The sequence below is a fragment of the Anomalospiza imberbis genome, chromosome 17 (assembly GCF_031753505.1).
Source record: "Anomalospiza imberbis isolate Cuckoo-Finch-1a 21T00152 chromosome 17, ASM3175350v1, whole genome shotgun sequence".
Classification (NCBI taxonomy): Eukaryota; Metazoa; Chordata; class Aves; order Passeriformes; family Viduidae; genus Anomalospiza; species Anomalospiza imberbis.
This window is the reverse complement of record NC_089697.1, coordinates 3,192,844-3,215,488: the sequence shown is the minus strand read 5'-3', so window position 1 is coordinate 3,215,488 and position 22,645 is coordinate 3,192,844. Positions and strand designations below refer to the sequence as shown.

The following is a 22,645-nucleotide window of genomic DNA, read 5'->3' as shown; positions in this document are numbered from 1 at the left end:
ATGCCAGCTTGAAGCAGCTCAGTTGCCCACAGTGGCTGGTCCTGGTGTTCAAAGAAGGTGCCTAAGTCTCTGTGATAACAGAATAATTTAATCCAAATAGCAGCTATTTCTGCATCAAATGATTATTTGGTGACTGGTTCCCACCGCAACACAGTATTTGTGCTTAAAGAAATCTGAAAACACACAGTTATAATTAAAGATTATTAAACTACATCCATCATTACACCAAAGTCTAATCATTATTTAAGGAAACATCTGATAGTACTGAAACTTGACAAGAATTTTTGCTCAAATAACTTGACACTTGTGTTTAGTAACAAAGCATCTTTTGGAGTAGCTTGAAACATGCTGCCTTTGAGCCACTGCATACATGCCCCTGTTTTAATCAAATGGCCTCAATACACTTAAAGGACACATAATTTGCAATATTTTATCATGTTTCACTTCTTGGTCTTTTTTATATTAGGCAGAAACAGGATTAGCAGCATCTACAAAGGCTGTTACTCCCATGTGCTTTTTGAGCTGGATGCCTGTGTAAACATTTTTTACTAAATTGCCCAAAAGTACAGAGAGATTTATTTCCTGTGGACTGCAGTTCATTTAGAAATAAACAACATTATGTGCATGTTATTAAATTTTTATTAGAAATTAATGGTATCTACTGAATCACATTTTCTGGTCCAGATTTTCCTGCTGAAAACCAACAGGGCAGGTTACTACCAGAGCCATTCTGAGCTCTGCAGGCCATGGCAGATAGACTTGATACCACTGCTTGGATGGGAACTTCAGATATTGTAACTGCTGAGTTCCTTGATCCAGCTAAATCCACCTTTATCCAGTAGTTCCTGCCACAGCAAAATGATTGGTTCACATGGCCAGGAATACATTGAGTTTGTAGAGTAAGCAGATTTCATAGTTTTCACCAAAAATCACAAGTTCTTTATGAGAAACTGCCCCAAGCCTACCTCAAGCTGATGAGCTGTTACCTTGTCTCAAGTTCCTCACAGCTCCCCACACCTTTTTCTCTCAGCGCTACTCTAGTTATCCAATTGTCCATATTTTCTCACAGAATGGAATTTAATGCATTATTAGGAAGGACATTTGGGCCATCAGTTGTGAACCCTCTGACACTTTTGACTATTTGCTTTCTGCACTCGCCTTCAAAACCCACAGGGAGTTTTGTTTCCCCCTGAGGATTACTTTAGACAATAAACTCTGAAAGGTATTTCAAAAGCTCTGAAATAAATCCAGTTTAAATCCATTATTACATTGGCACAGTAATTTCTGCACAATAGAAAGTCAGAGTTTTCCTCTGCAAAGGTTCTGGTGGTGAGTCTGCCGTGCTGGACCCACTCTAAATGGATTCATCTTTTTATTATTGTTTCGATCATTTTCCCTCCAAGCTTCCTGGAATCATCTCCATTTTCTCTTCTTCAAAGAAAAAATTCCCACTGCTTTTCTATTTAGTGGTCAATTAAACAGCTATGAAAGAAATACATCAGCAAAGAAGCCACGTCACTCCAAAATCTCCTCAGGTGATCCAAGACTTGTTGTTCCTCACCAAAATGATAACCAGTCATTTACCCAACACTTCCTCGGTCTGACATCCACCAGAAAGGTCCATAAAAAGGCACAGTAATTTCTAGAATTAAAACTAGTGCAAAGTAATCATCTGGAGCCTCTGAAGCATGCATTTTTCTCTAAGTGAAGCAGCTAATTACTGCTATTCTCACTGACTCACCAGTTCTCATTTCCTGCAACTAGGAGATTTAAACAAACCTAGAATCTCCTATTCTTATTCTGAGATTCTCTTTTCACCCCAATTTCAAGTCCCTACACTACAGTTTGAAATTATTCTTAGTAGACTCCATTTTGGAGAGTTGAATGCCATTTTTATCCTCAAAGTTTACATTTATTTGAAAGGCTGAGAGATTTGGGGCTACTCAGCCTGGAAAAGAGAAGGTCCTGGATAGACCTTAGAGCCCCTTCCAGAACCTAAAGGGGCTCCAGAAGAGCTGGAAAGGAACCTGTGAAAAGGGCATGGAGTGACAGGATAAGGGGGAATAGTTTTAAACTGTCAGAGGGAAGGGTTAGATGGGATTTTAGGAGGAAATTCCTCCCTGTGAGGGTGGGCAGGTCCTGTCACAGAGTGCCCAGAGCAGCTGGGTCCCTGGAAGTGTCCAAGGCCAGTCTGTACAGGGCTTGGAGCAGCCTGGGACAGTGGAAGGTGTCTCTGCCCCTGGTAAGGGGTGGAACGAGATCTCTGTGGTCTCTTCCAACCCAAAAAAACCCAAGAACCATGATTCAGTGTTTGAAACACATCCAGATCCACACTACAGCTGGCAGTAGTTTCCTGTGTACAGGCTCATCTTAATTCTTCCACTGGAAGCAATGGCAAGATCTGCATGTACTTCAGTAAAAAAGCAGCTCTCTGACACACTTTCAATTCACTAATTCCATTTGTCAAAATTGCTGTAATTTAAGCAGGTGTAAAACATTTGGGGGGATTACACATTTCGCTCATTAACAGACAAAGAATACTGGGAGATGTTCCTGGCATAAATAGGAATAAAAACTAAAATTCTAAATTAAACATCTTGGAACAATATAAAACATTGAGGCTTGATTAGATGTTAGGCAATTACAGCAGAGCCTTTCAGTTGGCCAAGAGGTAAAGTAGAAACTTCTGTCATGTTTTAGAACCTGAATGCAGCTTCAGTACTGGCAGGACTTCAAAAGGGAAGAGAGATTTTTCCACAGGCAAGGCTTATGCTACAATTCCGACACTTTGCAGTTGAAACAGGTTGTAAACACCTTGAGTAGAAGGAACTCAAATTAAAACACACTTGAGCAGTTCTCTGGGGTTCTGATCCTGCTCTAAATGACCCAGACAAATGAACCTCCCCCCGAACTCAGCATGATTAGCATCAGTGCCAAATTATTAACAAGCATTTTCTCAGTAGGATTATCTATCCCTGAAAAATAATTACCCCTGAAGGCCTTGCAAACAAACAAGCCATTTATGTAGGATTTACACTGAGTTAGCTCACAAATTCCTACACACAGCCTGACCTTCTAAGCATGCAGACACAGTTAAGCATTTAGTTTTCCCATTTATCTCTACTACACAAATCTAATCCAGGATCATATTCCTACTCCTCCCAGTTTAACATATCAAATTCTATCCTTACTGAAGGGTTGTGTTCTAGACAGTTCCAAACATCAACACTGTTCTGATATGGATTTGGGGATGGAGATTTTCCCAACATCCACATCCTGCTCATTTTTAGAACCTGGTTTAAACAGTTCTAGCAAACCAGGATGGTTTTCATTCATCTTTTCACTTGTAAATTCCTACTGAGTTGAAGGAATAGAATTTGGAGGCCATCCTCCACATACAGACACACAAACACACACCCCAGATTCCTGTCAGCTTCTGGACATGAGAGTTCTTAATCCACTGACAATAATAGTGTAATTCAGGATGTACATTAGATTTACCCAAATCATACACTGTGTGACAGATATTCACTGTGCTTCTGCCACTAGAAATGCCACTTGGTGTCACTTATTCCTTTGGTTGTCTTGACAATACCACACCAAGCATTAAAGGGATGCCTGGCTTGTAAGGAAATTCAGCAATATCTCTTGATAAATGTGTGTCTCTGCATGTCATAGTTAAAAGTTGCTGATATTTCCCTGAAGTGATTAAAGCTCTCAGATCTCTTCATGCAAGAAAACGACCCTGGTAACTTTATCTTTTACAGATACATCCCCAAATCTTCAAAGTATTTGTCAAGTAAGTGTTCAGAACTCTTTTCTGATCTGTGCAGAACACAGGTAGCATGAGAATCCGCAGGATACTTCAACCTAAACCACCTTGGATTAAGAAGGCAACTCCAAAAGAGCACTGAGTGCCCATGTCTTTCGGATTGCACTCAACCAGACAGCCATGGTAAAAAAAAATCACAGGAGAAATAAGAAAACATCTTCAAATGCATAAATGAATAAGATTTCTTTCTCCAATAGTTCAACATAAAACAGATCATTACAAAATCTTGTTTATTAACATTATTTAAGTTTGCAACACAGTCCAAAAAATAGGCAGTTAAAAATGAAGCAGTGTTAACAGCAAAAACCTGGGACAGATCTTTTACAGTTCCTGTTCCAGAGGACCCTTCCACAGATTGGCTGCTACTGGTCTAACATATCCTCCATGCACAGGGCTAGAATGATGCCACTCACTGATTAAACCCTAATAAAGCCTAAATTAGGAAGTTTATACTCCTGAAAAACAGCTGCTGAAATAATCTCTATGTTTATCACAGAATCACAGAACAGGTTGGGTTGGAAAGGACCTTAAGGATCATCTAATTCCAACCTCTAATTCCAACTGCTGTTGCCACAACAGGTTGGCAACAGCAGTTTTTGCCTTGGAGGTTCTGCTGACACACCATCAGAGTAACCTGCAGAAGTTGCTCATGACTTTGTCATTCACAGAGATCACTGCCATCATAAATTCACTGTGAGGAGTAACCTAATGAAATCCAGAATATTTCCCTTTAAATGGGAGTGTACATACAGGTAGCCAACTCTACTGCCAGGATAACTGATTTATCAGGAGCAATGATATTAGATCCTGGAAAACTTGAGTAGTTCTCAAGCTACCAAATTTCTCAAAAAAAAAAAAAAACAAACAAACAAAAAAATAAAGCAAGGACATTTAGCCTGCCTTCTTTTGTTTTTTGATAAAGCACTGAGATGCACTGATGCTTCAAGTTTGGCATCTTAACTGTGTCAGTGATCTGTGATAACTCACAGGCTGGTGATGCTCTAACCACACACAACGGACTCAGTGCTGCTCGACACATAGAATTGTTCCCAACTCTAGGAAGATGCTACATAAAAACAAACACTTAAAAAAAAAAAAAAAAAAAAAACAATACAAATCTTAAGATAGTCCTGCTTAATGCTCTGCTCAAACCAGTTCTGTAATCACCATTTTCAGTGGCTGAATAAGAAATGTACCTGAGATGAAACACTTCAGATGCAAATGTAGAAACTACCTGTGGAAAAACAAAGCTCCTTTCCATTTGTTCAGTGCTCTCTAACACAGAGCCCCATGATGTGAGCCAGCAGAGGAACTGAGATTGAGCAGTCCTGCCACCTGGCAATTGCTTTGCAGATTTGCCTAGTTATGCTAGAAGGAAGAATCCAATTTCCAAATCTCCAGGCAGTCCATTTAAAACACACCTTTCCACTTGGAACACACACCACTTGCAGCTTGTGCTTTCCGGAGACACAAATACATTTCACCCTTGTAAGGCAAAGGCTCAGCATATTCCACTACAAACTGGTAACATGTCCTAGATTTACTTTTGCAGCACAGATATCTTTATGAAATTTTGATTTCATAGTGCTGTAGGTACCACATGCTAAATGTAATCCTTCCTCAAAAAAATAGTCTTTAAAAATCTTATCATTCTTTTTTTCTAAAATACTGGATCTATTATTGCACCATTTTAAACAGTTCAAGATTTTTTTTTCAGTCAGCGTATTGTGACAGCGTATAAATGAATTAACAAAAATTAAGATAATTTACCCCATTTGGCTCAGTTTCTATTTAGTACTCATACAGCCTCTATTAAGGGGACTAATTTGGAAGAACAGTGGAGTGTAATTTCTTCCTGTTTCCAGAATCAGTCAGACTCAGCGTGCAATCATTTCCCTATCAGTTTTTTAAGAGCTGTATTTCTAAAGACTATATCCTTAACCCCCCTGGAATTCTCTGGCTCTTTAATATACTTATTTTTCACTAACATATTTTTCATACACTTCAGTGTAAAAGATTGTTTAACCATTTGTTATTTAGGAAACTACTGAGCAAGTCTCCTTCATACACAGTGGTGCTAGGAATCAAGCATCAAAAGGCATCTAAAACACCACATAGCACCAAATTCTGGAGCATTTTGTAGGCTTTTAGGTTTTTTTGGAACTAGATGATCCTTAAGGTCCCTTCCAAACCAAACCTTTCTATGATTTTAAAATTCCATGTACTCAACCACACAATTTTACAGCCAAAGTCTTATAGGATGTGTTAAAATGTGAAGCACTGCTTACATGTAACTTTGAAATGAGTTTAATTACTCATCAAGCTCTCAGAGATGTTGTTATTACAACACAGCTTTGATGTCGAAGATGTTCCATGGGTAAATCAAGCTACAATGTCTGGGTTTCCCTCCTCAGCACAGTGCTCCCATGCATCATGAGCAGCATGCCAGGGGAATTTCCAGACAAGGTTGCTCAGGGCTGCATGGCTCTCTTAGGATGCAGGATGTGGCTGGGCTGTGTGCTCTGTCCCCATCTGTCAGAGCTGGGGCAGTTCTCTCTGTTCACTGGGCAGTCTTTTCTTCATCTCTGCCACAGCCAATCCTCCCTCCAGGAGATCTCTGCTGTCCATGGCCAGTGAGTGTCCCTGCATGGCTGAGAAAATTCCATCATCCCATGGGGAGATGCTCCGCCCAGGGGAGGAGCCAAGCATTCCTACCTGGATACAATCTGACTTTGGAACCCCACAGCAGCCTTTGCCCACTGCATTCCCAGAGGAGCAGCTTTCTTGCCCACTGCATTCCCAGAGGAAGCCCAGGCCCATCTCCAGCAGCCCTGGAGCTTCAGAGGAAAACTCCACCCTTGTGCAGGATCCCTGCTCCAGCAGAAGCACAGCTGGCACTGCAGGAGGGCTGAGCCACCATGGGATGGGACTGCTGCCACCTCCCTGACCCACAGGCTGCCAGGGCCTCTTCTCACTCTGGCAGTGGTTTGATTTCTTTTGTTTGTACTATTGCATTTGTTTTTTTTAATTTTCCTAATAAAGAACTGTTATTCCTCCTCCCATATCTCTGCCTGAGAGCCCCTTGATTTCAAAATTAGAATAATTTGGAAGGAGGGGGTTTACATTCTCTATTTCAAGAGAGGCTCCTGCCTACCTGTCTTTTCAAACCAAGACATGAGCCAGTTCCAGGGAGCTGTTGGCCAACTGGGGAATAGCTGCTTTCTCATCTTTCCCATGCCAAACACCTCCCAAAAAACCAAAGCCTTCACAAGTATTCAAACCACACATATGGAATTCCGAGTATTCTGACCAACACTGTGGCCACACTGAAAGCTGATGACACTGACAGCAAAGCACAACTGAAGAAATTTTATGTTTATTATACAGGGACAAATCACAAGAAAAATTAGTTTTATTTCACTTTTTCATTGAACTTCTCAGCTGTCCCAGCTCAGACCATGCCCTTGCTAAAACTCCCGGTGAAACGAGAGCCAAGACTCCCTGAGCCAGGGCAGGGTTCTTAGGACTCATTCCTCACATTTATCACATTTATCACAGCCAGACAGAAGGTGTGAAATGCCATTTACACAGCCAAGAGGGCCATAGAATAAACCACAACCTGGCTTTGGCCTCCAGCCTCTCAGTGCACAACCAGAAGTGGCTCCAATGGCTGAAAGAGGATCCATAAAATCAGTTCTGCTGCTGCCTCATCCTGAAAATCTCCCAGAGACTCTTTAAAAAACAACATTTTCCTAATAAATGTAAATATTGGGAGAACCGTTCTGCTTTCAAAGCAAAGACAGAGTGAACATTAAGGTCAACCTGAAATTAGTCCAATTGTTTTATATTTCAACAGCATGAAACTGTGGGTTTTACTTCAAATAAAGAATATAAAAATTGACAGATCCCACTTGATAAGCAACTAATTAGCCTGGTATTTTCTCTTTAAATTCAGCTATGCTTTCAAATAAAATAGTACAAGAAATCTTATACTGAGCAGTTGCAGTACAGCACCTTCCAGAGAAAGCCTTCTAAGTCTGGGTAATTAGTTAGCAACCTTGAAACCTTTAAACTGAAGATGGTTTAGGCTTATTATACAGGGAAAAATCACAAGGAAAGGAAATTCTACTCATCTACTGAGAATCACAGCAGAGTTGCTGCTGCTCAAAGATGTGCTACCAGAAAATTTGTTGCTAAGACAAATTTTAAATAAGCCAAGGATCTGAAGGGCATCTCCAGCACCATAAAATTCAGAACTGCCTTTCTTTCCTAAATCAATAGACACATTCCTGAATGGTTTACTGTCCTGATATCTCCGTTTCATTGGGGAGTTGCCTCTTTCTGTCCTGAAAATGTTGCAAATTTGAGCACAGATACAAAAAGTGGGAAAGGAAAAGCATCTGTCCTTCTCCCCCAAAGAGTCCAACCAGCACAGCTTCCCTCAATAAAGGCAAACACAAAATGTGCTCCCTAATTAATGGAGAAACATGTCCTTAGTGTTCTAAAGTCAGCATTGCTCAGATCTATTACCCCACCACAGAGAGTGGCAGCATAATTCAGTCCCTTGTGATGGGCATAGGGAGGAGTACACACTTTTACAGCACTTGTGGAGTCTGTGCTGATGCATATGTTTGTGGAGAAACATGGATTTCTCTTGTTCTTTCCATATAGATTTTCTTCTCTTTAATGAATAAGTCATTAGGATAACAATTGCCAAGCCCTTCTCCACTCATAACAAGGCCTTTCAAGGCTGATGTTGTCTAATCTCAATATATTAGGTAATCATTTTTATTTTTTATTTTTTATTTTCTCTGGGGCTTTTTTCCTCTCCAGGCATCCAGGTGCTACAAATAACACCTTGTTAATGCATGCAGCATACATACATACATTGATTTTCTATGCTGAATAATGAAATAGAAAAGAAGCAAACCACAGAATAATTTTATGTCTCATTTGAATCTTCATTTGAACTGGCCACGAGTATTGTTTACAGCAGCTGTTTGATCTTTCTAATTTGCACTTGGTGGAAGAGCATCCCAGAGATTCCTTCAGAAATTAAGGGACAGAGTGATCACTATGCTCCAAATCCTGTGTTTACTTGCCTTTTCCCTATTTACTGGCATATTCCATCAGTTCTACTCATAGAGTTCAAGGAGGGCTTAAAACACACTGGTATCTGTTAAAAATCCAATTACAAGCCTATTCCCCAGTCCTGACATGCCACCAGAGGATTTCAAAACCAAGGGTCAGACTTTGAGCTTCACTTATTAACATGCAAGCCAGCAGTGGGAGCTGGGCAAAATATTTCTGTGAACACTGTGTCAGCCAGTTCAAAGAACCATTTTTTTAAATGACCTCTAATACAGTAATGAAAAAGGAGATGATAATACACTGGAAATTATTCAGACATCTCAGGGGTTCAGCTGCTTCTGCCATTCATGTGCCAGCTGCCTTCCCCACCCTTAAGGCCAGAGTTTTTCTGCTTATTGCTACAACATCAAAAACCAAACAAACATGAAACTGTAACTCCCTAGAAGATTTCCTCTCAGCAAGGGTGATGTTGTGCTCGGTAAAATGAATAAATCACTGATGTGCTCACACTTTCCTGTTATGAACCGTCTCTTAGAGAAGGAAAAAATCCACAGGAAAAATGTAAAAGCATTGCAAACACCCAGCTCTTCACACCAGCATTCCATGCAGGATCAGCTTTCCATGCCATGCTGCTCTACAAAGCCCTGGAAGGAATTGACAGCACATGCTTTGCATTACTGGTTCTGCTCTCAGGGGAGCAGGATCTTGGGGAAGTCATGGAAGTGGCCACCCTGGTGTGAACAGGGAGTTTTTTAAGCCCATCAGGCCATCTGTTGAAGAAAAGGCCATGGAGGGCAATGTCTGAGGTCCCTGTGAAATTCTGGCAGAAGGGTTGGGATGCTAGTTAAATTCCTGACCCAGCTATGAAATAAATGAAATAAAAAAGGTTTATTGTGGGGGTGTAGGGAACATTACACAAGCTCGTAAGTCACCACCATGAGAAGGGGCTCAGCAAAACCCTGTACAAATGCTTTACCTGGTAACATGAACAATTCTCTCATTTATGAATTATTCACCAACCCAGTTTGATACCTTGGAAATTGTTTGGGCTCTGTAATAGCCTAAATCCTGTATGTGGCATTTTTCAGCTGATGGGTTGCTCACTGTTCAGTTCTGCTCATCACAACATGTGCCTCCAAGCAACAAAAGCACTGCTTCTATTCCTGGATTGGATCACTGAGCCTTTTACAAGTGAGGAACAACTGCTCCCACAACAAATAGCAAATATCAGATGCATTTTTCCCAGGCAGACTCTGAAATTGTCAGTAATAGCCATTTGCCCAAATTTCTAAGCTTCCCATCTCCTAAAACCCCAAAACTACTCACATTGTGATTGATTTCCCAATATCTCTCTTGCTCTGTCCAATTTGATTTTTATTTGTCCTTGATCAAGAGAATAAGATGAACATCCTCAGAGAGGCATGAGAACCATCAGCCTCAGCAGGGTCAGAAGGGTGCCAGAGGGAGCACATACACTGATTTTGAATAGACTGAGCAGCTTTGGGGGCTGGGGAAGTATTTACAGGAAAAAAAAAACTGCTTTTCTAACTGCTGAGCCAACCTTTTCCTTTGGTGGCAGAAAGAAACACCAATCTGGTTTTAGTGATAGAACTAATCTGTAAAAACCCTATAACCACTGATGGATGCACAGGGAAGAAAGACACTGCAACCAATACATCCCCAACACGGTATGGGAAAAACAAAGCCTTACAAGAGTTTTAATTAAAAAAAAAAAAAAAAAAAAAAACCTAAAAAAAGCAAGAGTTTGTTTTGCTTTTTAATATTTTGTGTTTGGAAGATGCAGTATCAAGCACCTTAAAAGTATTTATCTTTTAATGGATGGGGGAGGTCTGAAATGCAAAGAAGAATGAAAAAATCTGGCACAGGGTGCCCAGAGCAGCTGTGGCGGCCCCTGGATCCCTGGAAGTGTCCAAGGCCAGGTTGGACAGGGCTTGGGGCAGCCTGGGACAGTGGAAGGTGTCCCTGCCCATGGCAGGGAGTGGGACTGTGGCTCTCAGTGCCATTGATAACAAATCTTTAATTAAGTGCCCAATTCAAGCTTATTTTAAGGAATGTTTCAGCTGGAGCCTCAATTGCACTATTGGGCCCTGTGCTCCTCTCAGGAACTCCTTTAGCTTTTCATTCTATTCTGACTTTTTTGCACCAACCTGACCTTTTTGGGTGATGCACAGCCCATGGCATCACCCAAATGTGCACAAGTGTCCTGATTGCTGAACTCTCCAAGTCTATTTTACCCTGTTAAAAGAGATTATCTTGAACTTACTGGAGTATGAACAGGAAGGTGCCCAATATCATTGCAATAACACAGAACAGCTCATGGCTTCAGCTGGCATCCTGCACAAAAGTGCTCACAAATCATCACCCTGGGTGGCTGGGGTGGAACACTCAGCTGTGCCTCACTATCCACAGGGATTTGGGACAGCAGCAGGTCTGCACTGCTGCAAGTGTTCCCACCACCAGCATCTCACACAGGCATGAAAAACATTTGTGCTGTCAGCTCACAAAACAGCACCCAGGCGTGGAAACGCACCAAAGTTTTCTGTAATAACCACTGGGAAACAAGTGCCAGCCAATATTGCAGTTGCTGTTTCAAAGAGTGGGGATCTCAAGTTTGTTTGGTTTTTTTTAAATTCTGACACACTTCTAAATAGCTGTTCCAATCTCCAGGACTGTGGTGCAGCCTGTGCCTGGACAGAGAACACAGCTGAGGACAGGAAAAAGACAAGGCTATTAGAGTTACGTATGACACTGCTGAAGGGATTTTTAGAGTTACATATGTCACTCACACGAGGGGATTCATTCCTACAATTACCCCTGATCCTCTCTGTGCTTCCACACAGAAGCTCTGTGTTTATCTACATCTTTAAGTCTTTACACTGTGTCGTTTTTTAGTTTTTGACATGGTTTAGAAAATTCAATTTCAGCTGTAAAGTCACAAATACCTCTGACAGGTCTATTTCTGTAAAACATATAGTGATATCTGTCTCCTATATTACACTTCATTTCCCAGCAGTTTTTCACTCAGCTTTAATTTGCTTTTTAGATTATCTGTTTTGGATAACCAATAAAGTGAGAGCCACAAGTAGCAAATCTACGTCTTAGATCAGTTAAAGTAGGAAAGTTGTGTTGCACATGCATGGGATGAACTGTGGCCCTCTAAAGAGTCCCAACTCTGCTGCTGTCAGAGGATTTCAGCCCCTCAGGGTCTGCTCCAGCGGGCTGAAGTCAAAGCCTGAGGTGATTCAGACAAACTGCCCACAATATTTCTGCCTTTTGTGCAAAACCAAGCTCAGTCCAGAAGGAAGAGCCACAAGTGAAATGAGACCATTTTCACAGTAATGTAAGCATCCCAGAGAACAATTCCCTGGTATTCCCTTTTCTCCATGACTCTCTGCACCAGGAATATACAATGAGATTAAAAGCCCTTAGTGGGACAGTGGTTTTCCACCGAACACGAGGTGGCAGAGGCCAGGTGGCACAATAAAATAAGCTTTATCTCTCACATATGAATGCAGCATGTGCTGCAAGAAGAAATTTTAAAAGGAAGAAAGCGCGTCCTGGGCTAAGCCCCAGTGTGGGCAGGAGGGAGAGAGGGGATCCTGCCCCTCTGCCCTCTCAGGTGACACCACACCTGCAGAGCTGTCCAGCCCTGGCCCAGCACAGGGGGTCCTGGAGCTGCTGGAGAGAGCCCAGAGGAGGCACCAGGGGGATCAGAGGGATGGAGCAGCTCTGCTGGGAGGAAAGGCTGGGAGAGCTGGGATTGTTCACCTGGACAAGAAAAGGGTGACCTCATTGTGGCTTTCCAGTACCTGAAGGAACTGACAAGAAAGATGGACACTGCTTATAAGAGTGTGAAGTGGCAGGACAAGAGGGGATGGCTTCAAATTGACAGAAGGGAGGGTTACATTGGATATCAGGGAAAACAAACTTTCTGTGAGGGTGGGCAGGCCCTGGCACAGGGTGCCCAGAGGAGCTGTGGCTGCCCCTGGATCCCTGGCAGTGCCCAGGGTCAGGTTGGACAGGGCTTGGAGCAGCCTGGGACAGTAGAAGGTGTCCCTGCCATGGCAGGGGTGGAATGGATGAGCTTTAATGCTTCTGACCTAAAGCATTCTGGCTTCTAAGAAAGCGTTAAGTTAGAAGTGAAGAAGAATCAACCTCCCACAAGTTACCTCCACAAGTTGTCTCAATGCTATTCCAGGGCACTTCAGCTGCTTTTTTCATATTTTGAGATATAGAAATTTGTGTTTAAAACAGCAACTCTGCAAAGGCATCCAGCCAAGTGCCAAGACTGGGGCAGCCTGGGAATGTACAGCTGCACCCTTCAGAGTGCCACTGGAGATTCTGGAGATTCAGTCACACCAGGTCACTTGAGGGAGGCTGGAGTCACACACTGCCAGAGAGTCAACAGGAAAAGTGGAATTCAGAACAGCCTGCATGGAAATTCATTAATATAGTCCTGCCTGTTCCATCCTTCCTCAGCAGAAAATTCCTGTATATATATGTACACGTGTATATTTTATTCATGAGTGTGCAAAGACTATATATACACACATTTATATATATACTCACTGTACACTGATGCATAACGGAGCACTTCATCAACTGGAAATAACTGCAAGAAAAAGAAAAAATTTCCACAAAACACCCTTAAGTAGCAGGTCACCCTCTGACCTTGGTTATCTTGATAAATAATTTGTGTTTCACAGGGATTTCTGGGGCCATGAAAGGAAATGTTCCTTCCTTCACTAGTCATTTACAGACCTTGTCTGACCACAAATGAGTTCAAGCTGGCTCAGCTCTGGATCTTAATTAATAAAGACATTTACTTTAAATTGCAAGTCCCCATTTCTGTCAATACATAAAATTATGTCAAATGTGGACAGATAATTGTTCTTTGAAAGGACATTACAAACAGGCAGAAAACATTAAATAAATATGGGCATAGACAAGACAAGCCAGTAATTTCTCCTTGAATTTGAAGCATATTATTTTATCCAAATATTTAAAATTGGTATATTGATTCATCTCATTGTCCCACTAATTCCACTTTTTTTTTCCCCACCTAATTTGCTTTCTGCCTTGCCTCCCTCATGCAGTTTGCTTTCTGCTCCTGGTGTTTGTAGTGGAATTCACAGCTGATCCACACCATATGTTGAAGTTATTCAAATCCTTTGTGACATTTAGAATGCGATAAGATACCATGACTTTTGAAAAGCACCACGAATGAGTAAGACAGGTTGCAGAATGGGAAAAGATACTTCCCTCCCCTCCCTGAGAAAACTGCAATTGATAGAGAGACATTCAAGAAAAAAATGAAAACCTCAACTGCTGCAAACTGGCCACGCTCCAAGAAAGATGAGAGAGGCAACAGATGAACTGAAACCACCATGTGGGAATGGGAAAGAGAAATGCCACACCAAAAACCCCAAAAATCAAACAGAAAAGCCCACAAAGGTCCATTTAGCTTTATCTGGGCATGAGGAGACAATGGTGATTTTGTTATTTGCAAAGGTTATAAAATGAGCACAGATCTTTGATGTTTTTCAAGTGTAATTCCTCAGTTGCTGGTGGGATTTAAGATCTTGCCCTGAGGGGTAAACCTCAAATGCCAGAGAGACATGGCAAAGTTTGTGCTAGGGCTGTCCTAAGGTAGTGAACAGCCTATATCTTCCTTAAAAAATATCTCAAAGGCTCACATATTATCCTGGATTTCACCAAAACCCACCCAAGCCAGCTCTTTACTGACGACAAAGAGTTTCTGGATGACCATCTTCACCTTTCCTAAGGAGATTCCTTATTGGAAGAGGAAACAGCCCACGGTAACAAGATCTGCAAGGGACCAGGCTGCAGGTTACTCTTCACAACACGCTCTGGAGGCCAGGTGGAAACACACTGCAAGACAAAGAGACTTCTCCAAACTGAGGCTCTTCTACTCTAACACCACAGCTCCAGGTAACAGCAGCCATCCCGCACATTTGTAAATATCACTAAGAGAAAAATCACCTGATATAGGAAATTTATTTCTTTTCCTACAGAAGAACAGTCTTCCAAAGACATCCAACTAATCCAATAAGCAAAAGTGTTGGATAATGGACAGTGTTTTCTCACAGTGAAGTCAACTTCCTATGAGAAATGTTGCCACTGGTTGCTCGCCACTGGAGACATATTATTGGAATTACAAAAATATCCAGTCAGACATGGATGATGCAGGACAAAGAGATGGAAAAGGGTTCCCATTACCAGCATCCAAAGAACAGAACCAACCAACAGGGTTGGTTTTTCTCTGCTTTCAAATATTACCACACAATTTCACTTTGCAGTAATTGCATTCTTGTGTAGAGATGTCAAAATCAACCCAGGAACCTGAAGCCCACCTTCTGGGAAAGTTTACAGTTTTATGAACAAAAATAATGCTTAAATGTTTCCTTTTTGCCTGCAAGAACTAGTTTAAAAACAGAGTAAAAAATAAATGTTTCTTTAATAAAAGAATCAATATTTATGGCTTTGTTATATTTACTGTTTATGGAGATACTTAAGTTAACTCTTATCCACCAAGACAAACAACAATCATTCCTTCAGGACAAAGCAACCTCTTCGTAGCCAGAAAAACATCATCAGTACAAGTGAAGTGTTGAAAATTTTGACATATAAACAATAAGCATCTAGACAAACTAATAAACAGAATGTCTCTTAAATCTAGCAGAGAAAATCCATTAAATACTCGACCACTGGAAAAACACAGAGCCTGGCCAAGTGTCACATTTAGAAAACACAGAATGTACAAACACATTGTTTTGACTATGACTGCAGTCTAAATGCATGATTAATGTATAATTAAAGCAGTCAATCCAAGAGATAAAAGAGACTAGAAAACCGCAGTAGTACGATAGGTGATGCCACGTATACTAAAATAAATTCATGTCAGAATGTTACACCTCTAGAACTGGCACACACTTTAACAGCTAAATCACAGCAATGCCCAATTTTCAGAGTGTCTCTCCCCTCTTCTTTCACTCTTCAGCCTGGATTTTCAGCACTGATCCCAATAGCCACGTGAACTCAATAATCTCCACTCTCCAGCACTATTCCAAAAGCATGCTGAGAGTTTGGATGCATAAAACACTCTTGCAATAAAATCTGGTGGAAAGCTGCTTCCCTTTTCCTCCCCACACCGAGTCATGGCTTAGCCAGTGTTTTAAAAGTCCTTAGAGCATTTATCCCATTCTTCCCCCTGAAAGCCTCTGGTGTACTTCTCTTTATTCCAAGGAATCATGATCAAATGCATATATCTCTTTCTCACACCAGTTCTCAATGCCTTGGCCTTACAGTCCCACCAGCTCAGACATTCCTGGAGCATCTCCCATTTTATTCCCAGCACAACAAACACCTTTATCAACCAATGAGCCCCCATTAATCCTTTTCCCACCTCTATTTTACCAAAGGCTATTAAACTCCAGTTTTTCAAATGTCCCATAGTACTTTTACATCCTCAGGACCCCAGATCATCCCAGTTTGGCTTTGGTTGTGCCCTGATCTCTTTTGGAACAGCCCTACCATAAGAGGGGAGCTCCACCCACCCCAGCAGCTTCAATTTTCCCTCACTCTGCTCATTCAGTCCAGAATTTGTTTGCTTTTTATTGGGCATTTAATGCTGCTGAGCTATGCATTAAAGGCACCAGCCCTAGCCTTTATAACCCCTTTTTCTATTGCTGTCTTGTTTTTCTCTTTTAATGGTACGATTATTTATATTCCCCTTCTTTTCAGCTTTTACAGCTTCATTGCCTTACGTTTTCCTACAACTCCCAAACCAAAGGTTGTCTTAACCCCTGGGCTAGAGCAAATTCTATTATTTCTTTTTATTCCTTTGATTATAAATAACCTTTATACAAAACCTAAAGTTTGTATCTTCAACATCTTGCTACAGACTTCCCACTCATTCCTGTAAGAAATTCCACAAGCCAGTTCTAGGAGTTTTTATTTTGACAATTTACTACTTTGTAAAGGGATAAAATATGTACTTAAGGCCAGCTCAAACACAGATTTCAGATCTTTGATAGATTCCTTTGATAATCTTTCTCCTTAGTTTATTTAATGTATACAAACATCAACCTTAATTCCAGAGGATGATGCAATTCCTTCTCCTACTTCAGATTACACTCATTATTCTTTTATCACTTCTACACGAGAAATAATCCACTTTTTATTTCCAAATGGATTCTTAAGGGTGCCAGGACATGAACCATAAACTGAATTTATAAATCAGAAGGTATACAGAAGTATCCATGTGCTTTACAGACTGGGAAAAATCTTCCTGAAGGTACTGAAATGAAATAATCCTGACCACTTCTTTTCCACTTTGCAGTCCACACTCCACACTGATCAAAGAGCAACTACAAAAGGCAGAATTATTCTGTAGAGGCAGCAAAGTTCTTCTACATTTCCCCTTTCCAGATGAGATTATTTCCTTTGTTGCAGAGAAATTCACCTAATTTTTAAATTTCAGAAATCAGCATTCACATTTAAAAAATCCACATTGCTCTTCTAATTGATCCAAAGTTATTTTGTTTTAAAATCCTATAAATGAAAATGAAGTTGTTCTGCATCTTCACATCTACTTGGAGAACTGTGTCTCCTGTCTGGAGGATGGAGAGGGACCAAAGCTTTCTGATGGGCATTTCCAGAGCAAAGTGGCTCCACAAATCATCTTCAGGCTAAGTAACTTGAAGTTAAATCAGTTTTCGGAGCGTTTCATGCCTTAGTTTATATTCTAAGTTATAGCTTTAAAGACAATTTTTTTTTAAAAGCTCCAAAACAAAAGAAATGTGATATATGGCAAATGTAGCATTTAAATGGAAATAGTGTTGATTTTGTGTGTGGGAACAGGTGAGAGTCTCCTGCCATGCACCATTCCAGAGCTGGGAATCAGCCTGGTTCCTCCTGTGCCCCTGTGCCACAGGGCTGGCCTAGGAGCATCCCACTGCCTTTCCAATCTATGAAAATAATCCGTGACTTTAGCAACTAGCTAAAAGCAAACAAGTCTTTAAATATCAAACAGCAACCACAACTGCTTAAAAAAAGAAAAATCTAATCCAAAACTTGGGGGTATTGCAAATGAGTGAGTAACTCAGGATAATTGCTGTCTGGTTTACCATTTGAAAGCTGTGCCACCTGCATCCCAGACTTGTGTTATTTTCAGGGGAGACATCTCATTTAGGCAGGAAAGAAGAACAACTGGGTGATAGCCACCACAGTTAACTCAACTGGGCCCAGGGGCTTTGAATGCCAGCAGCAACTGCTGGGGTGGAAAGGAGCAAATGCTGAATTCCGACTTTAATGAGTGTCTTAAGTATTTTAAGGTTTCTGCCACCATTTAAGGCTACGTGGGCAATGCACAACCTGCAACTGCAGGGACAGGGATTCTCCACAGGCAGCAGGAGAGCTCTATTTCACTCCTTCCGAACCCACTTTACCCTCAGGAAGAAGAACAGATGAGCCGGGAGTAAACAAAGCAAATTACACCAGAACCAGCTTGCAAAGTACTCCAGGATAACTGCAAAACCACAAGGAAATGTCATAGAATGATATTATATTTACAGCCATAGGAGAAGCAGGCCTTTAGCACCTTGTTACTTTTGTTACTTCTAGGTTTGTCTGCTCTTTTGCATTGATTTTGCCCAGAACAAAAGTATTTTAGGAATAAAACCCAAAAACAACTGTCAGCTTGCTTTTCCTAGAGAAGCAACCATTCTTTCAGTACAAAGTATTTATTGATGCATTTCCAAATGGAACTGGCTACAGGGGAATTACTTAAGCCTCAGTGAAGCAGCAAACATTGTTTGTGATCTTTTTCACGATGCTGTCCAGACCTTCAGTGGTTATTCAGCTTCTGATAGTTTCTGTTTATCTGCTGATAGTTTTTGGAGGCTTCAGTTGTGGTTTGTTAAAGCCCTGGAATGGGAATCTGCTGGCATCAGCAGGGGCTCTGCCTCACTGGATCCACAGGCTGATGGATTTGGATCTGCCAATTCACTGGGGTCAAAGTTGGCACGTTTTCTATGGGCAAGCGAACCTTGGAAATGCCCCAAGGAAGCCCAGCACAGCCCAGACATTGTCTGAGAAGGCACTTCCCTGATTCCATCTACATTCAATGCAAAACTAAACGGAGTCAAACAGACCTCATTGCACAGATTGATTTAATGAGTTATCTGCAGGCCAGCAGGGATGGACCAGAGTGCAGGCAAGGGAGGCTGCAGGAGCCACTGCCCTGATTCAGCACATGGCACAGCTGCAGCCATCTAACACACAAAATCCCATTTATCTGCAACTCCCAAACCTTACACTGTCCATCCTCTGGGCTGGAATGAGCTTTAATCCTGCTTTTAGCAAAACAAATAAGTAATAGCAAAAGGGATTGGAAAAATCTTCCTAAATTCTAATTGATACTTTTTAATCTGTCTAAATTGCTACTGCAAATTAAGAGCAAAAGAGAAGAGTTAAAACTATTTTTAAATAGTTGGTCAGACAGTTTTTCACAGAAGGTCTATTTCTGTTAAGAGACAAGTGTATTTGGGCACACCTGACAGCTCTGGACCTTTACTCAAGGTTTCTCCAGTTCTTCTTCAGCAACAGAAGATTTGCTGGAGGAGCCATTTGCTGGAGGAGCCCATGGCTTCCCTTTGGTCTGTTTTCCTTTGCCCAGAAATAAAGAAATTGCTGGGAGTGTCACCTTTCATCCTGATGTCTAGAACTGGGAATCGCAGAGCCTCTGAACCCCAGGGCACTGGCAAAGCCTGTGTTGATGGTTCCTGCCTTTCCTCACACAGGTGAGATTCAAATGAAACTCTGGTGCTCTTTTCTTGTGCAGGTGGTTCCCTGATAGTACTGAGCCATAGCACTGCGAGTTTCCTGTAGATATGAAATATCTGACATTTAAATGGAAGAGTAAGAAGTGAAACTGTCAGGAGTATAAATGTATTTTGCATCAAAGCTTAAATAGCTTTTAAAATAAGTTTCCTGAATGTGCTATCATGTCTGTTGTCAGGGTTCTCTGACTCTGAAGCTTTTCCTTTTTAATTTTTTTCTGTTAAAACCTAAGCCAGTTTCCCAGCCTTGAACTGGGGCAGGGGAGTTCCAGCTGTATTTATATTCATATAACAGCAATGTTTCCTTAAATGCACATCACTCTGTAATCATGGATTTCAAGAAAAACATCTGGTTCTTCACACCTGTGAGCAGCTCATACATTGCCCCAGCACAGGTCACTGCACACTGGAACTCCACAGCAGCAAAGAAATCAAGGGACCAGGAGAGATCCCAGCAGGTGAGCTGCTGCCCTGCTTGATATCCAACACCCACAGCAGGCTGTGAAATCTGATTTTGGTCATTTCATTAGTTTTGACAAGGCAGCAATATGAGGAAGTGGGCAGCATCTGCAGCATCCTGTGGCACCTTTGTGAACTGATGTAAATCACTCTTTATTTTATGTTCCTGGAGCTGAAAACATGAGACACAGCTACCAACAGGGTCCACAGCACCCTGCATAGGAGGATTGTTCCCAAGTACAATTGTCTCTGCTGGAGCACATTTTAACCTAAAGCACGGGGGTCACAGGGTAAATGGCTCCACTTGCTACAAAGCACAGGAGAGAAATGTAATTCCCTATGAAGGAAAAACAAATTCACCACTAAAGAATCCCTCACAGTGTATTTATCCTAATCTCTCACCATACAGCAGTTTCCAGTGACTGGAGGCAGATTGGTAAGAGATACCAACTGTCAGGAAAAGGTGAAAGGCAATTAGTAAATCACTATCTCTTTTGTAATCACCGATGAAATTTCCATTTTTTTATCCCCTACTGCTCACTTGCCCAAACAAGCAAGACATCACCTTGAAAATGAATGCAATTAATTATATTAGCTGAAGTTTTTAAAGAGGAATGACTTCTCATTTACATTCCTGGCAGAAATTCAATAAGATTGCACTACTGCAAGGTTGATTGAACTGCTGCTGCAGTTAGACTGGTATTCTGAAATAAAAAAAAGTTCTAATGTTCATTATGAGATTTTTAGAGCTAAGTACTTTGAACTGGTAATATTCTCAAGTAAGTCTGCAGTGGAACGACTGGAAAAGGTAGTTTAAACTGTGTGTTAACTGAAGCTGAAATAATTTCCTTCCCTTCTGCACCATCCTCCACTTACTTTTAACTAATCAAAAATTAGCAGAATTATCTTACATGCCTGAACTAATTAGTAAAGATGCTATCCAAACCTTCAGCTTTCACCTATGCACTTGAGCACTTGCCCTCTCTTAGCACAGCTGTAGCTCTGCTGACATGAAAGGATTGCAGAAGTTATTATTTGTGTGCAGGGATTTCCTGATTTCACTGGATGCTGGTGTAGCAGAGGGCAGCACAGCACTGTTGGATTGCCTCAACAATCCCAGCTAAGCATGACAAACCCAACAGAAATTGTTCCACTGGCCTGGATAATGGAGTCTTTGCAGCAAACTTTCAATTAGAGACAATAAATGATTATGCATGTACTTGTAAAAGCATAATCAGTTTGTGAAAGCATAATTGGTTTGTGAAAGCATTATTAGTTACAGAAATGTAAATAAACAAGGGGAAAATGCAGGTTGGTGTTTGGATCACAGGCTGGAGGACAAGATAATGGAAAAAACCCATTCAATAGCAAATTGGGCACACGTTTGACAGGCCTATCCCACTGCAGAAACACACCTGGACAGAGGTGGACAAGGTTCTCAGCCTTGCTCCAAGCACCTGGCAGAGAGAGGGACAGAGAGGAAGAGCTCCATCCCTCCACTCTAACAAGGACACACCTGCACAGTCAGCCAGTCTCCAGGAATAAATATCTACAAACAATGAAAATGCTTCAGTTACTACCTCAAACCCCCTATTAAATTGAATATGGAATGGACTTTATTCTTTTTAGAATCACAGAACGGTTTGGGTTGGAATAGACCATAAAATTCATCTTGTTCCATTCCCTGCCATGGGCAGGGACACCTTCCACTATCCCAGGTTCTCCAAGCCCCATCCAACCTGAAGTTTGATGGGTTTTATCACTTTCTTTAAGTTCAAGCACAGTTATGTGAATACACACATCAAATACACAGAATAATATTTGTGCTTGTAGAGAATTTGCCACAATTTGCCAGAGTTCTGTCCAGACTGCTGCACTGTACATTCACAACCCCAGTTTATGCTGCTCATGTTTTTTATCTCACCTCAGTTTAAGAAAGCTTTAAGTATAACTATCATTGAGTGAGATAATGCTTATTGCCTTTGCTATTGGAATAATGAAAAAGTATTCAGGAAAAGCAGGTGGGAGTATTAAGTCTGCTATCTCATGAGCTAAAAAAAAAGAAATATAAAAGCAGGCAGAGAGCTTTAGGCTGCCTAAAAAAAACCTACTGTTGGTCACATTCCTGTAACTAAAAGTAGTAAGGGAAAATCATTGGGCTTACTGCATTTTGAGTAAATAGTTAATTTCAGATAGAAATGTCAGTATCTTCTCTTTTTCTACAAGAATATGGAGACTGAGTGAAATCTTTATGAAGGACTTGAGATGAAGCTTTATCTTTAATATGGAAGGTATGAACTCTATCTTTCACAAGAAGGATGTTGGTGATTCATCTACTTCTTAAGTCTTTCTCAGACAAATGTAAAAGAACTCTAATGGG

General features: G+C 41.1%; 1 protein-coding gene across 1 annotated transcript in view; it reads right to left on the bottom strand.

Annotated features, from left to right (window-relative positions):
* PTPRT (protein tyrosine phosphatase receptor type T) overlaps positions 1–22,645 on the bottom strand; it is a 444,327-nt gene that overhangs the window by 290,171 nt on the left and 131,511 nt on the right. The window lies entirely within an intron of this gene.